Source organism: Musa acuminata, chromosome BXJ1-1 (genome assembly GCF_036884655.1).
Source record: "Musa acuminata AAA Group cultivar baxijiao chromosome BXJ1-1, Cavendish_Baxijiao_AAA, whole genome shotgun sequence".
Lineage (NCBI taxonomy): Eukaryota > Viridiplantae > Streptophyta > Magnoliopsida > Zingiberales > Musaceae > Musa > Musa acuminata.
Window position 1 is genome coordinate 39151067 of NC_088327.1, and position 15318 is coordinate 39166384.

The window sequence follows — 15318 nt, forward strand, 5'->3', positions numbered from 1 at the left end:
TCAAACAACATAATAGACATTAACCACATAGAATAGGATTAATCATCTCATAACTTAACAAAAATCTAGAAATGGAATACATACCTTTTGATTAGAGTGATCCTTCTCTCTAACTTAAGTGTTAAACGTCTCAAGTGAGCCTCCAAAATTTGATCCAATCTATAAGTTGCAGTTTTGCTTGAGTTTAAGAGATTGAAAATGTGAGAATGAGAGAGAGATGTAAGTGAGAATAAAAGAGAGTAAAAGAGGTTGATAAAAGGGGGAGGACAGGGTTTAAAAACCCTTTGAACTAGTGCCAATGGTCAATTTGACTGTTGGAATGGATCATATCTCAACCATCCATTGATATGTGTTTCAACCGTGTTGCTCGATACAGACCTTGTATCACTCGATAAGAGATACCCAATTCATAACCGCTTGGTACAGAGTGGTCCGTATGCTAATCACCTGTTGTATCACCTTTATTGTACCGTATCGAGTGGTACAACAAACCAAAGATTGAGATTTTGTATTGTACCGGAGTTTCGAGCTTCGCTCGGTACAGAACCGTGTAGCAAGCGGTATGCCAAGGCATACCGAGCGGTACACCTAATTTAGGCATAAAATCCTTCAAAAATACCTGAAAATTAAAAAAAAAATTGGATTGAGTTTTTAAGTTAGAAATAAATATAGTAATAGTATGAGTTTAGCAAAATTAATGTAAATTAGGTAAAAACAGTATCACATATCTTTTTCGGACTTCGAGATATAGCCTTGTGCAAGGTTCGTATTTTAGTCCATTACTTATTGTCCTTTTGTAAATATTGAAATATCTATAGAAAAATCATTTGAATTATTAGACTATTTTTTTACAATATAAACTCTAAAATTCAAATGAATTAAATAATCACATATATAGATATACTTGATTGTTGATTCTACCATCAAAACGAACGACGGGCCACTACGGGTGGTGGATCGGGGTCCTCGATCCTATATATTTGCATATCAATATGATATGTTTGTTGGACTCAATTATAAAATTGATCCCATGACATAATGCATTGATACACCGTATGCCATTGGTGCAATAATATAGTGATGATCGTAGGTTGATCGTCATGAATCATATTTGTCTAAGGCAGCTCCTAAGGCATATATTGGTGAATGTCAGAGCTTCTACTTTCGCTAATGATCTGTATCATACTGTTGCTCGGAGAAGTATAACCATCACCGTACTGCTATTGGCCATATGATTCTCCATAATACGACGATTATGAATAGAATGAGCTTTGTTCTGTGTCTACATCATGTAGGCTTTATTGCATCTGCTCAAATTCATCCACTGCCTTCCCCTTCCCCTTCCGCGCATAAACTTGACCAGTGCCTTGTCGAGTTTCATAGTCTGAATCTTGGGTGGTATGTGTAAAATATTACTCCTCGGTTCATATACCACCCTCAAGTTGTGTAGACGAGACCAATAACTGCCGGACATCGTCGCCATCATCTATCGAGGCACTACTATCCCTGTTGCTGTCATGTGTCTGGATCGAGTGAGTTGCTGAATGCGATTATGAAGGTGTCTCGTTGCCCAACTCGATTTTTTCCAATGATGTGAGTAATGCTACTTCCTTCCCCTTTGCCTTTGCACGCTGGGCGGACGATTGTGATCGTTTGGTGTTTGTAGTTCCTTGAGCAGTTTGACTCGATGTTGTTTGACTCCTACCACGTTGTGATCGAGGGGGATTTTCCAACTGCTGGGGTTGTGCTTCCTCTTCTTTTATTGCCTCATCAAGTAGAGGATCCTCTTGGTTCTTTGCTGCTTCAACCCAATCTAATATCAGCTCTGAATCTTCATCATAGAATTGGAGGTCGATGGGATCGATATCTGGTTCCTCTAGCTCCTTATCCAACTCAACACATCAAAACCTTAGCCGCATGTTATAATGGATATATACCAGTTTCTCTAACCATCTATACGAGAGTTTGTTGTAGACCTTCGTGTGAATCAATGCAAACATTGACCAATTATATTCATAACCACTAGATGTTATCATTTGTGAAAGTACACGAACGACAACCTTCCTTAAATGTGGTGCATCCCCTCTAAATTGTAGCCACCACTCCATTGCAAAAAGATATAAATAAGATTTTATTAGTATAACAAATAATTAACATCAAACATAATTGATAATCAATATGTGTAACTTTTTTTCACTAGGATCCATAGTGTAACAACATCATACAGCTACAATGTCGAAGAATGAACCAACTGTTTCTTGAAATAATCGACCCTCTATAAGAGCATCAGCTGCATCAGTAGTGTTTGGTAAGAGCTGATATATAGCATTTCGTAGTGTCGTTAGTAAATCATTTTGCATTTCGAGAGCATACCGATATTGAATTGTTGGGTTTAGATAATACGTTGCAAGATATTATTTTGTTTGTATGATTTTTTATTGTATAAAAAATAATAAATTAAATTATTTTGAATATGAATTTACCTTATGGATATCTTGATCCATATGAACTTCAGTCCGACAATCAATGATCCGTATGTATTGGTCGACCTTAAAATCATCTTTGAATGCTTTCTTGACCTCCTCTCTTGCTAAAATCAACATATATTTTTGATACGACATCTGTGGATGCTTGTCCATATTGACCTTATGGAGAACAATATAAAGTGGTTCCATACCTTTTATAATTTCTACTACGGTCTCCCAAAATCTAGAGGAAAGAATGGACTTTTCTATATTTTTTCCATTGCTCAATCTCGAATATCTGGAATCAAACCACTCTTGTGAGGTGACCATTGCCTTCAAGCCATGCCTTTTTTACTGTAATGACTTTAATGTAATAAAATTGGTAGTAAACCAAGTGACTCCAAGTTAGAGTATCTCACCGTTTACATACTTTTGCATTAAAGCGTATACCCAATGATGATTATATATAAACTTTGTAATTGATTGTGCTCGAGCTACACAATTCTTGACCATCTCCAGCTCACCAATATCCTTCGGCATTAGATCTATGCAATAAGCTGCACATGGAGTCTAAAATAATGTTTTTCTTTTTTCATCAATTGCAAACCGACCTTCTTGAAATTCGCTCCATTGTCATTATTATTTGACCAACATATTGTGGTCCGATCTCCTCTACTATAGTATCCATCAAGCTCTCAGTGTAGTTTGCATCTTGGATTTTTTCAGAATCATTAACTGACTTATGAAACACCATCCTTCTGTTACAATAAATAAGAAAGCTGATGATACTCATTCTTGTTGGTCCTTTCCAACTATCACACATCAGTGTCAACCCCATATTCGTCCCATTGCCTCTTGAAGGATTTGATCCAATCCTTCACTTCTACCACCTCCTTCTCTAAGTGTACGTCGTGAATCTCCCTTGGTGTTGGTGGTTGGATCCTCGTGCCAGACTTTTGAATAGAAGAGATCATGCTCTGATAATATGGACCTTGGGTTGTGTTGGCTTGAATCCTGTGGAAGTTGAACCATTTTAAAATTGCTTTTCCAATATCCCGTTTCTTTTCTTTTATGTATACATCGTCAATCCATGACTGTTTCACTGTTTGTGGGGGATAGGTTTGCGGATCAATATCAACAATATTTGGTGTGGACCTCCTGCCAAGACCTCTCATAAAACCACGAAGTCCACCATACCTCATGCTACTAGTTCAGCCTAATTGAGGAGGAGCAGTTGGCTGCCTCATGCTGGCCGACCTTTGGATTCTACTACCACTGTCATGCTCCAATTATGAGTCAGGTCGTCGATGTCTCATTGCTTCATCGACCATATACTGATGCTCTAATAATGCACGAATCCCAACTATGAGATCCAGGTCGACTTCATCGTCGCAACCCTCATACTGATCATAAACTGGTTTCTGCGTAGCCCTATAATATTCTTCCTCAACTCTTGCCTTTATTTTTAATGTATCTTCCTTTTCTTGTTGTAGCTTGTTTTGAAATAATTTACGGATCTTCGTCAGAACCTTCTTGCATTTTGCAACATCAAGATACTCGTCGGCCAAATGCATCTTTACCCGAGTTATTGCTTCACCCTTGTCAATGTAGTCACAATAAATACACTACCAAAGTACCAATGATGACGGTTCCCATCTATCTTTCGGGCATGAACCCATACATCATCATGTGGTTGTTCCTTTGATGCCATGATCCTATCAAATTTAAATCAAATATGCTATAAAGTATAAACATGTTGAATTGACCTAATATCGATCAAAAACCATTAAACACAGTATTAAATAATTTTATTAAATCATAACTAATCTTATTTTTCCATCATAAATATGTGAAATACATTAAAAAAAGCATTAAATACATAATTTTAATCCAATATAGGTCAAATTATGATAAAATCATCATTAGATACACTAATCACATAATTAACATGGTTAATGATCCACTTATTACTTCTCTTTCAACACTATAAATATGTTAAACACCTTAATAGGTATTAAAAACAATGAATTAAGCTAAAATCGATCAAATTTCGATTAAATCATCATTAAAATGACTAATTGCAGCATTAAATAATTTTAATAAAACCTAACTAATCCTATTTTACCATCATAAATATGTGAAATACATAAAAAAAGCATTAAATACATAATTTTGATCCAATATGGGTCAAATTACGATAAAATCATCATTAAATACATTAATCACCTCATTAACATAGTTAATTACTAACTAATTACTTCTCTTTCAACACTATAAACATGTCAAACACCCTAATAGGTATTAAAGATATTAAATTGACCCAAAATCGTCAAATTTTGATTAAATCATTATTAAAATGACTAATCATAGCTTTAAATAACTTTAATAAAACCTAATTAAACCTATTTTACCATCATAAATATGTCAAACACATAAAAGAAGCATTAAATATATAATTTTGATTCAATATAGTTCAAATTACGATAAAATCATCATTAGATACACTAATCATATGATTAACATAGTTGATTACCCACTAATTACTTCTCTTTCAATACTATAAATATGTCAAACACCCTAATAGGTATTAAAGACATTGAATTGACGTAAAATCGATCAAATTTCGATTAAATCATCATTATAATGACTAATCGCAACATTCAATAACTTTAATAAAACCTAATTAAACTTATTTTACTATCATAAATATCTTTCAATATTTAATATGCATGAAATATAAATATTTGACTTAGTAAGTGTCTAATTTCGAATTAACCAATATTAAACACACTAATCATAATATTAAAGATCTTAATTACTCGCTAATTAAAGAAAGAGAATACATACCTCTTGATTAGAAAGTTCTTCCTCTTAATCTTCTCAAATTAGCCTTGATTCAATTCACAAATCGTTATTTGGTAGAGTTTAGGAGAATGTAAATATGAGAAAAAAAGAGTTTGAGATAGTTTAAGAGAGTATGAGAGTGAAATGGAGTGAAATAGGGGAGAAGATGAGTTAAAAACCTATGAGAAAGGGACCGTTGGAGCACTCTTACCAAGTGGTAACAGTCGATTTCAACCGTTATCGATCCCGAGCGATAACGGTTGATTTCAATCGTTACCAAGTAATAACGGTCGAAATCGATCATTACTGAGCTGTGCCGGGCGGTAACGGCTGAAATTTCGACCGTTACTACCTGAAATAAACTTGTATTGTCTGATATGGGGCGATGTTAAGCGTTCCGCCCGGTAGCAGGCGGTCCGCGTACCGATATGTTGTCGGACCGGTACATACCGTCCGTACTGGGCAGTATTATTCGAAACTGTAAACCTTGCAACAAACCCTGTTTTTGTAATGGAAAGAATATTAGACTTGGAGCTTAGGGCTTGGTTGTAAGGTCCCTTGCTTGCAAGAGTATGGAGCAAGAAGGTCTTGGAATGGATTTTAAGTCTCAACACTTTGCTACGGAGAAAGCTACTAGGGAACTATTATGGATTCAATCACCATAGAAAATAAGTTTTTTCATCTTACTGGAATATCATGAGATTTTGAGTTATCGTATTAAAGTACATATATTGATGAGCAATGGGGAGTGCACTAGGTTTTTGCCCTACTCCTAGTGAGGGAGAGTTATCTTTAAAAGATCAAGGCAGAACAAGTAAAGCTTTATATTAGGCCTATGTTACTTGAACATGATTCGTTTTAAAAAAGTGACTCATCTACAAGAGTTATTTAAGATGATTTTTGTTGCTAAATTTACCTAGACGTCATAATGGTCAGAGATTGGATGAGAAGGAAATCCCTTTTGCAAAGCTTTGTTTGTCCTTGCAGGTTATATTCTAAAGGATTCTCATAATGTTTTGTATACTTAAGGAATCATATTTAGGTCCAATGGTACTTTGATTGCTGTTAAAATTCTTAAAAAGGCAACATTTTGGCTATGTTATAATGGCACACATTCATCTTACAAGCCTCAGAAGACACATGTTGGCAACTACATATGATTATCCACATTTATCTAAAAGTAGTACCAAGAGTAATGATATTTATCAAACATTGTGTTTCTAGGTATTAGAAGGATACATAATCTATATCAAGTTAATTAATATTTTAATGCTTGGTCCTAATATACTAGGAGTTTGCATTAGGGTTTGTCGTGCCACTGTACCGTTCGGTATGGGCGGTATGTACTGGTCCGATAGGGGACTGATATGTAGACCATCCTGTACCAGGTGGTATATGCTAAATAATCCCGTATCACCCAACTGGGGTTTGTTTCAATCGGAACGGTCAAAATCAGACCATTATTGACCTGTACCGGTTGGTACATTTCAACTGTTACCGACCTGTTCTAATCGGTAATAGTTCGTTACTGACCTGTACTAGTCGGTATTGACTGATAACAATTGGATTTCGATTGTTACCAATGGACGACTCAGATCTAACCAGTTCCAATAGTCAAATCCATTTGAAAGGATTTTTAAACCCATTCTTTCCCCTCTTCCACCCCTTTTCATTATCTAAAGCTCTCCTACTTACTCAATCTCTTTCTCACTCACTTTTTTCTCTCATTCTCACATTTGCACTCTCTTAAAACTTTATAAAGCTGTGATTTATGGTTTGGATCAAGTTTGGAAGGCTAATTTAGGAGGATTAATATGTAAGTTAGAGGAAGAACTCTCTAATCAAAGTTATATATTTTTTCCTCAATTTTTATGATTTATGAGATAATTAAGCCCAAGGTTCGTAATTTCGTACCGTACCGGAGTATCAAGCTCAGCTCAGTACGGTATGATACGAGTATATCATACGGTACGTATCGGTGTATCGCTCGGTATATATTTATATATATATTATTCAAAATTAAAATCCTTGATTAAGCCTGTTCTCAATGTCTAATATATTGTTTAAGGTCTTTATGATGATAAAATAGTGTTAATTAGGGAGTAATTAATAACTTTAATGTTGTGATTAAGATGTTGAATCAAGGATTTTAATTTTGAATAATACCGCCCGTATCAGGCGATACGTACTGGTCCGCCAATAGACCGATACACGAACTGCCCGCTACCGAGTGGTACCATCGATTGGGGTTGTTTCTGCCCTGTTACCACCCTAAATTAATCGTCACCGCTCGCTACCGGGTGGATTTAACCGAGGGAGAAGAAAGAAGAGGTGAACCTGGAGATCGGCGTCGCTCTCCCTCCTCGTCTGAGGTGATGAGGCCTTGGCATCGTCGACGACTTCTCATCCGCGCGGGGAGAAGAATCCTCGGCGTCACGTGGTGAAGGAACCGAGCATCGAGGCGGCGTTTCTTCTCCCCACACAAGCAGAAGAAATGAGGCGACGAGGCAGAAGGAAATGGTTTCTTCTCCCCACCTTTTTCGCACGGGCAGAAAAGAGGCAACGTCACAAAAAACGATTTTCTTTTATATATATATATATGTATATATATATATAAACCGAGTGGGGAGAAGAAATCGAGGTTTCTTCTCCCTACATGCCAAAAAGGGTAACGAGGCAGTCACCCCTTTTTTTTTAACTTTTATATATATATATATATATATATATATATATATATATATATATATATATACATATATATATATATATACATATATATATATATATATATATACATAGATATATATATATATATATACAAGGTATGTAATTTCGTACCGTACCGGAGTTTCGACATTAGCTCGGTACGGTACGAAACTGAATACCGAGCGATATATCGTTCGGTATACCGCTCGGTATATATATATATATATATATATATATATATATATATATAATTCGGCGATGTCGCCTCGTTTATATATATATATATATACATATATATATATACATATACATATATATATATAAATATATATTTGTATATAAAATATTTTTATAAAAGGTGACATCACGTCACCTCGTTTATATATATATATATAAAGGCGATGTCGCCTCGGCGACGTTGCCTTAAAATTTGACATCGCGTCGCCCTTTATAAAATATTTATATTTTAATTTATATATAAATATTTATATATATTAATATATATATATATATTTCGTTCCGTCCGGTAACGGGTGGTCCGTGTATCGGAAAACTGACGGATCAGTACGTACCACCCGTACCGGGCGGTATTATTCGAAATTGCATACCTTGTACATATACATATATATATATATACATATACATATATATATATATACATATACATATACATATACATGTATACATATATATACACATATATAAAACGAGGTTACATCGCCTCGGTTTTCTACCCGCATGGGGAGAAGAAATCGAGGTGTCTTCTCTCCACGCGCCAAAAAGGGCGACAAGGCACTCGTCCCTTTTTTTTTTCATGCGGTATATCGAAATCTATCTCTCGGTATACAATATTGTATCGTACTAAGCGAATCTCGAAACTCCGGTATGGTACGAAATTTCAATCCTTGCGTTAAATAGTGTTTTCCAACTTAAAACCCATAATATAATTTTTTTTATTTTTCAGAAATTTTTGAAGCTATTTTTTATCATTTTCCTATGTTGTTGGTATGCCCCGTCGTATCGACACATGGTACACTAGTTGGTACACTGGTTTGGACCAGGATGGTGAACCCTGGTTTGAATAATGTCTACCTTTGCACTTTGGTGAAGATGTTTGAGATGTGTGCAAAGAGCATTGCAATTCTACAATTTGCAGATTATGTTGCAGAAAAGAGGGAAAAAAAAGGTCAGACATAGTATTGTTCTGTTTTTTAGATTTGTTCTTTCCCTAATTGCAAAAGATATACCGAAAGCTCTTTTGGTTCATTGAACAAAATATGACAGCTTTAATACCTTAACAAGAAATCTAAAAATCCAATAGAGTGATAGACTAATAGTAGAGTTGAACTATTTTGTGAAACATGACACCACCCAGAAAGATAATCAATCAAGAATGCCAAGTTCTATTTGTGTTCTCCTTTTTCTTATTGTTGCTAGGAGAGACTAATTAAAGTTGTTAATTCTTCTAATTTATTAAAAAATAAAAAAGTATGCACACCTAGTTATGTGCTCTTATTGTTGATAGATAATTTATAAATTGTGCAAAAATGTATTAGTTTCAAAGATATCAATATACTTTTTTTTTTTACTTCAAAAGAAGTTCTGATCTTAATTACCTTCTGTTTCTTTTTGGTCTCTACAGTGATACATTTGATGAGAACACTCCACCTGTAGATGATCCAAAGTATATATCTTCCTTGGGTTCTGCAATATATAAAGGAATTCAAAGTGGTGATGATGATGCAATATGGCTCATGCAGGTATCATAAATTAGTTATTTCATAGGCACCATAGGTTGATATTATTCATCCTTTAATTACTCCAACACATGAATGAGGAGTTGACATCTTGAAGAGGGTTCTTTTTAAGTGTAGATATTGGTGGTCAATTTTTACAATTTAACAATTGATTAGTTTGGCAAACTTGGAAACTTGGTTTTAGATTTAATACATGTTAGCTAAAGCTGGGTTTCAGAACAAATAGATAGTTTGTTAATTTTTATCCCTGTTTCTATTGATCCAATTTGAACACTAAGAACTTATGTATCATGTAATAGATATTTTGTCATTAGAAATAATTTCAAGGTTATTGCTGAAGATGCATGCTATTGTACCATATTGGTTGCCAATGAATATTAAGCATTAAACAATCCTGGAGTAGGAAGCTTTTCCTATTTCAGTTAGATGATGCCTAGTGATTATTTGAGTTTCTTGTGGTTTTATAATAAACAGATATCAACATTTTATGAGGCATGATACCCTCATTATCATGTGTGGGCACCTTGTTGGGGTGATACATGGTACTTTGCATTAGCCAACATGTACAATATGCCAGTTCCTTTAATTTTTTTTTCCATGAATTAATAGATTTTAGGCTTCTTTCATGGTCAAGCGTGATGCTCTTAGTTTCAAAGTAACATCAAATAATCTTTTTGGGTTCTAAACTTCTACAGGGTTGGTTATTTTCATATGACCCATTCTGGAAACCACCTCAGATGAAGGTAGTGTTTTTGTTGACCTGCTAGTTTAGATTTTATTAATACTTATCTCCGTCATTATCTTATTATTTACTTGAAATTCTGTGTTCATGTCCATTTTATACCAAATACGTTTGATACCTATGTTAATCCTTATAATAAAGTTTTTAGTTATTATCTTATTATTTACTTGAAGTGATCAAGAACCATAAAGGTACCAGTAAGAAAAATCTTTTAATATTTGATCACTTGAATTAATCATTACTCTATCAATTGGTTCAATAATAGCACAATTAGATATTACCCTATATTGTCTTTTTAGTTCAAAAGATCATGATGTTTTAAGCTGCTTTAGTTGCAGCATCACTACTGGTAACTTCAATGTTTTCTATCCTTATTGGGTTTGGTATTCAGGGAAACACTTGGATTTTAGTAAAAAAGGAGATCTACACTCTTCCTCTCTGACAACAGCAGAAACAGTGCTGCAACTTAAGTCCAAGGAATCAAAGAGATTTTACCATTGATGTTGATAATACATCAATGATGGTACTTACAAACCTGGCTTTAGATTAATTACTTTCTAGAGAAAGGTTGATGAGCAAATTGTAACGAAAACTATTTTCATTTGGAAAGCAAATATCAAAGGCATGAAAAAAAAAGAACCAGCTTTTGGATGTTTTATATAATTATGCGAAGGTTATTCAGTTTTTGAGCCAATGGTAGCTTTCATTTACGAAATTATTTCTTGATTTGTACAAAACCTAGTACTCTAGAATTTTCTTATTGAAGAACAAAAGAAAAGAAACATAAAATCCTATTTTCCTAATCGTAGTTGTCTCATTTGATAATCTTTGAATTACTTCTACTCAAGGATCACCGTTTTGGGTACTGGACCCATTTTGGTAATCTGCTCAGACTAGTACATATCAATCAGTACTGGTGTACTGTATCGGTGTTCTGGAGAAGAAGAAAAAGGAGAAGAAGAAGGGGTGGTAGAGGAAGAGGAGGGAGGAGGAAGGAGGTAGGAGGAAAGAAGAAGAGGAGATGGTGAAGAGGAGGAAGACGAAGAGGAAAATGGGCATTCCTATGAGAAGCAATTAGGCCAAAGGTGGTGTTTGGTGGTGGTGTGCAGTGAGGCCATGGTGTGCCTGAGAAGTGGAGGTCACATTGAGAAGCAAAGGTTGCGCTGTGCGTGAGAAACAATTAGGGTAGTTTCCTTATATATGGATGAACTGAATCGCCCTAAACAGGGGCGGTCTGCATACCACATACCAGTTGATGTCTGAACCAGTACGTACTGCCTGTTTCGTATCAGTCCAAGTGAAACACGTCATTTGCTTCTACATCTTTTCATCTGTTTTCTTATTCTCTTTATTATCATTTTACTTTTCTTCCTTATCTTCTTTGTTACGGCCTTCATCTTTACTATCGGTCATGATGGTTAATGTCCCAGCAGAGCATTAGAAATCTTTGGCTGCTTTTATGGCTTCAAGACTATGAATTAAGTCCCAGATAAAAATAGTTTGATAAGCAGAGGCAAAGAAAGAGGTGCTGAGAGCTAAAAGACCAAAGAGAGAGAATTTCATGATCAAGGGCATTAGAAACTTAAAGTTTGCTTGTGATTGGATTGCGCAACTAGACCATAGTCCAAATTGAAGTGGTTCAAGCTAAGCTTTCTTCCAGATTCTAATGGGTAAACCATTGCTTGAATTGGTTTAAATTACCACATGAAATTACAGTTTTACCTCTTTGAGATTATTATCAATAATTAAGTGCATCACTTTTGGTGCTTTCGTGCATTTACTTACCAGTTATTAGTTCTAATGCTTTTTGATGTATCTATATGTCTCAACCGCTCAACAACAGGACAAAAATCGAGATGTAATTGTTGCATTTCCAGATGTTGATCCATCTGTCATATTGATACCAGAGATATTTGAAGAGAGAAAGCTTGTGCATTTTAGTCGACAATTATCAGAAAGAGAGCCACTGAAGGAAACAGCTAATTCTTATGATCAACCACATTTATGGTATTCAACTGCTGATGTCACACGCGCATTAGTTCTTTTCCTAGAAAATGGGTATGATGTATCAGATAGCCAGACTTTCAGGTGATTTGCGATTCATTTGTTTTAGCGTAAAGCTTGCCATGACTAGAGCAAGGAATTGAAACACACTCTGATAGTTATCTGCTTATATGTTAGACTTGCATAATGCTGGTATCTCTCTTCCATCCACATCTCTGACATATTACTGGTATTTATATGCTAGACTTGCATAAAGCTTGCCATGACTAGAGCAAGGAATTCAAACACACTGTGTTAGTTATTTGCTTATATGTTAGACTTGCATATTGCTGGTATTCATCTCTTCCATCTAAATCAGCATATTTGCATCTTAATATTAGTTTCAAAAGCAGCTGAAATTTGACTGATGGTAGTGGCAAAATCCAAGTAGAGTTCTGATTTGACAGGTTTAAGCAATGTACATTGGTAGACGGTTGTGGTTCTGTAACTGCAAAATTATGATGAGTCAATTGCTCAGTGATACTTTTGGATGAAGTCAGTATATTTTCCTTTCCTTCTTATTCCCCCTCTTTTTGTCTTTTTTATCTCTTATTTGTTCTATTTTTCCAATTACTAGGTGACTAAGATGTCTTTGTTTCTAAAACAAGATCTTGTACATGTTGCTAGAAAATGAGGTTTTGCATGTGAATTTGGTCTTTGGTCCTTAGCAGGTGTGAAACTGGCATGATATGCAACATTGAGGCTTAGATCGTCCCAACCACTTACTAAATCATTGTCCAATAACCAATTTTCTTTTATGGTTAAAGATACTTCCTTTCTCATGTAAATTTACATTGTTCATAGTTCATACTTCATATTGCTCTCAATGTCCATGATTGCAAGTTCTTTATCCAGTTGTACATTATTTTATGACGATGAAAGCTTATCAAGTTATAACCCATATAAAGCAGTCTAGACGACAGCTCCATGACTAGAATTGGCTTGTGTTTGTTATGATACATGTAAATTTTTGCTGCTTCAATGGGTATGACTCTTTCTATCAATTCTTGTTGTTCTCATGTGATAAACTTAACGGATAATTATATAAAATGATAAATATTGTAAATTATCTGCATCCTTATCCATTTTTTCTCCCTTTCTTCCACATAAAAATATTATACAGTTCAATATTATCATAAAGTCAGCTACAAACAATATTATACAGTTCAAATATTTATTCCCATCAATAATAATTTTTTGTAAATCATGTCAATATTAGGAGCTTTTAACATGCAACTATATTTTGATAATGGATCTTATATGAATTTTAGTTTCCTATTATTCCAGATATGATCTCGTGGATCTCACCCGTCAGGCATTAGCAAAGTATGCAAACAAAGTATTCTTGAAGATTATAGAAGGGTACCAACTCAGTAATTTAAAACAAGTGACCATATATAGCCAGCACTTTCTTGACCTTATGAAAGAGCTGGACATGCTTTTGTCATGTCATGATGGATTTCTGCTTGGACCCTGGTTGGAAAGTGCCAAACGCCTTGCAAGAGACCCAGAACAGGAGCAACAGGTAAGATTCTTGTTGTCACCTGTTTGCCCTCCTCAAATTTGAATACTTGTATGCCTATTTAAGTAGGATTCTGCCATTGTCATGCTTCTATGGTGCAGTTTGAATGGAATGCAAGGACTCAAGTAACCATGTGGTTTGATAACACTGAGACTGAAGCTAGTTTGCTTCGTGATTATGGTACATACAAATGCAGAAACAATTTTCTTTATACCCTTTACTTTGGTGTCATCAATCTGTTTTAATGTAATACTCTTGCGACAATCTCATTTGTGCAGGAAACAAGTACTAGAGTGGTCTTCTACTGGACTACTATGGGCCAAGAGCATCTATATATTTCAAGTACATGATAGACAGCTTGGTGAAGGGGGAGAGTTTCCCATTAGAAGACTGGAGGAGGGACTGGATAGGCCTTACCAACAAGTGGCAAAGCAGTAGAAATTTGTTTCCAGTGAAAGCTTCTGGTGATGCTCTAAATATATCTCGATGGCTATATGACAAGTATTTATGTACTGATAACTTGCAATCACTTTATATGGGTTCAAACTATGATGAAGCTGCTAATTTTGTGATCTTTTATGTTTGACACAATCTCCTGATGATAATTTCGTTCCCAAAGTTCAAAAGAATCTTATTGCCTTGGTTTTTTTATCAAAGCAATTATGTTATGAGTTGTTTGTTCCATAATGGATTCCTAATCTATTTGTCGAGAAGGCATTGTCTAGGCAATGATATGTCAATTTGCCACAATTTGAGTTTCTTATTACTCTGTAACACCAGAGTCAACTTAGTACTTATGAGCACTTAATATGTTTGGTGTTCTCACTGTTTATGGACTATGGACATTTCAAAATATATTAATGGGAACTTTTAGTACCAAACAAGAAGTTAATCATTTTTTATGATAAATGCTATTGTTGACTACTGCAATAATTTTAATTTCTTTTGAGTTTCCTGACACCTGAACCGACATAGACCAAACTTACCAGAATTGTCATGGGCACTGTCAAGCTATAGCACTTTTAATTCAGTTTTCAAAGCATGCTTGTGACTTATGGGCATAAATATTCGATTTACACGTAAAAATTGCTTTGCTTGATTCACTCAAAAGTGCTTAGAAGCTTTTTAAGTTCAAATCGGCTTCCAAGGTAGTGCCTTCTCAAGCTTGAAATTTATCTAAGCATCGTCTAGTTCCTGGCAGAAATCCTGGTGAACTTAATTAGCTAGTGATTGTAGTTT

The 15318-nt window shown here is 34.9% G+C and overlaps 1 long non-coding RNA gene and 1 pseudogene across 1 annotated transcript in view; both read left to right on the forward strand.

Moving 5' to 3' along the window:
• Positions 1–10287, forward strand: part of LOC135678705 (uncharacterized) — a 54485-nt gene extending 44198 nt beyond the window's left edge. Inside the window, exon 3 of the long non-coding RNA XR_010515055.1 lies at positions 9658–10287. This is a non-coding gene — a long non-coding RNA (uncharacterized LOC135678705). The remainder of the gene's footprint in view (positions 1–9657) is intronic.
• LOC135679642 (alpha-N-acetylglucosaminidase-like) overlaps positions 1–14886 on the forward strand; it is an 86610-nt pseudogene extending 71724 nt beyond the window's left edge.
• The last annotated feature ends 432 nt before the right edge of the window (positions 14887–15318 follow it).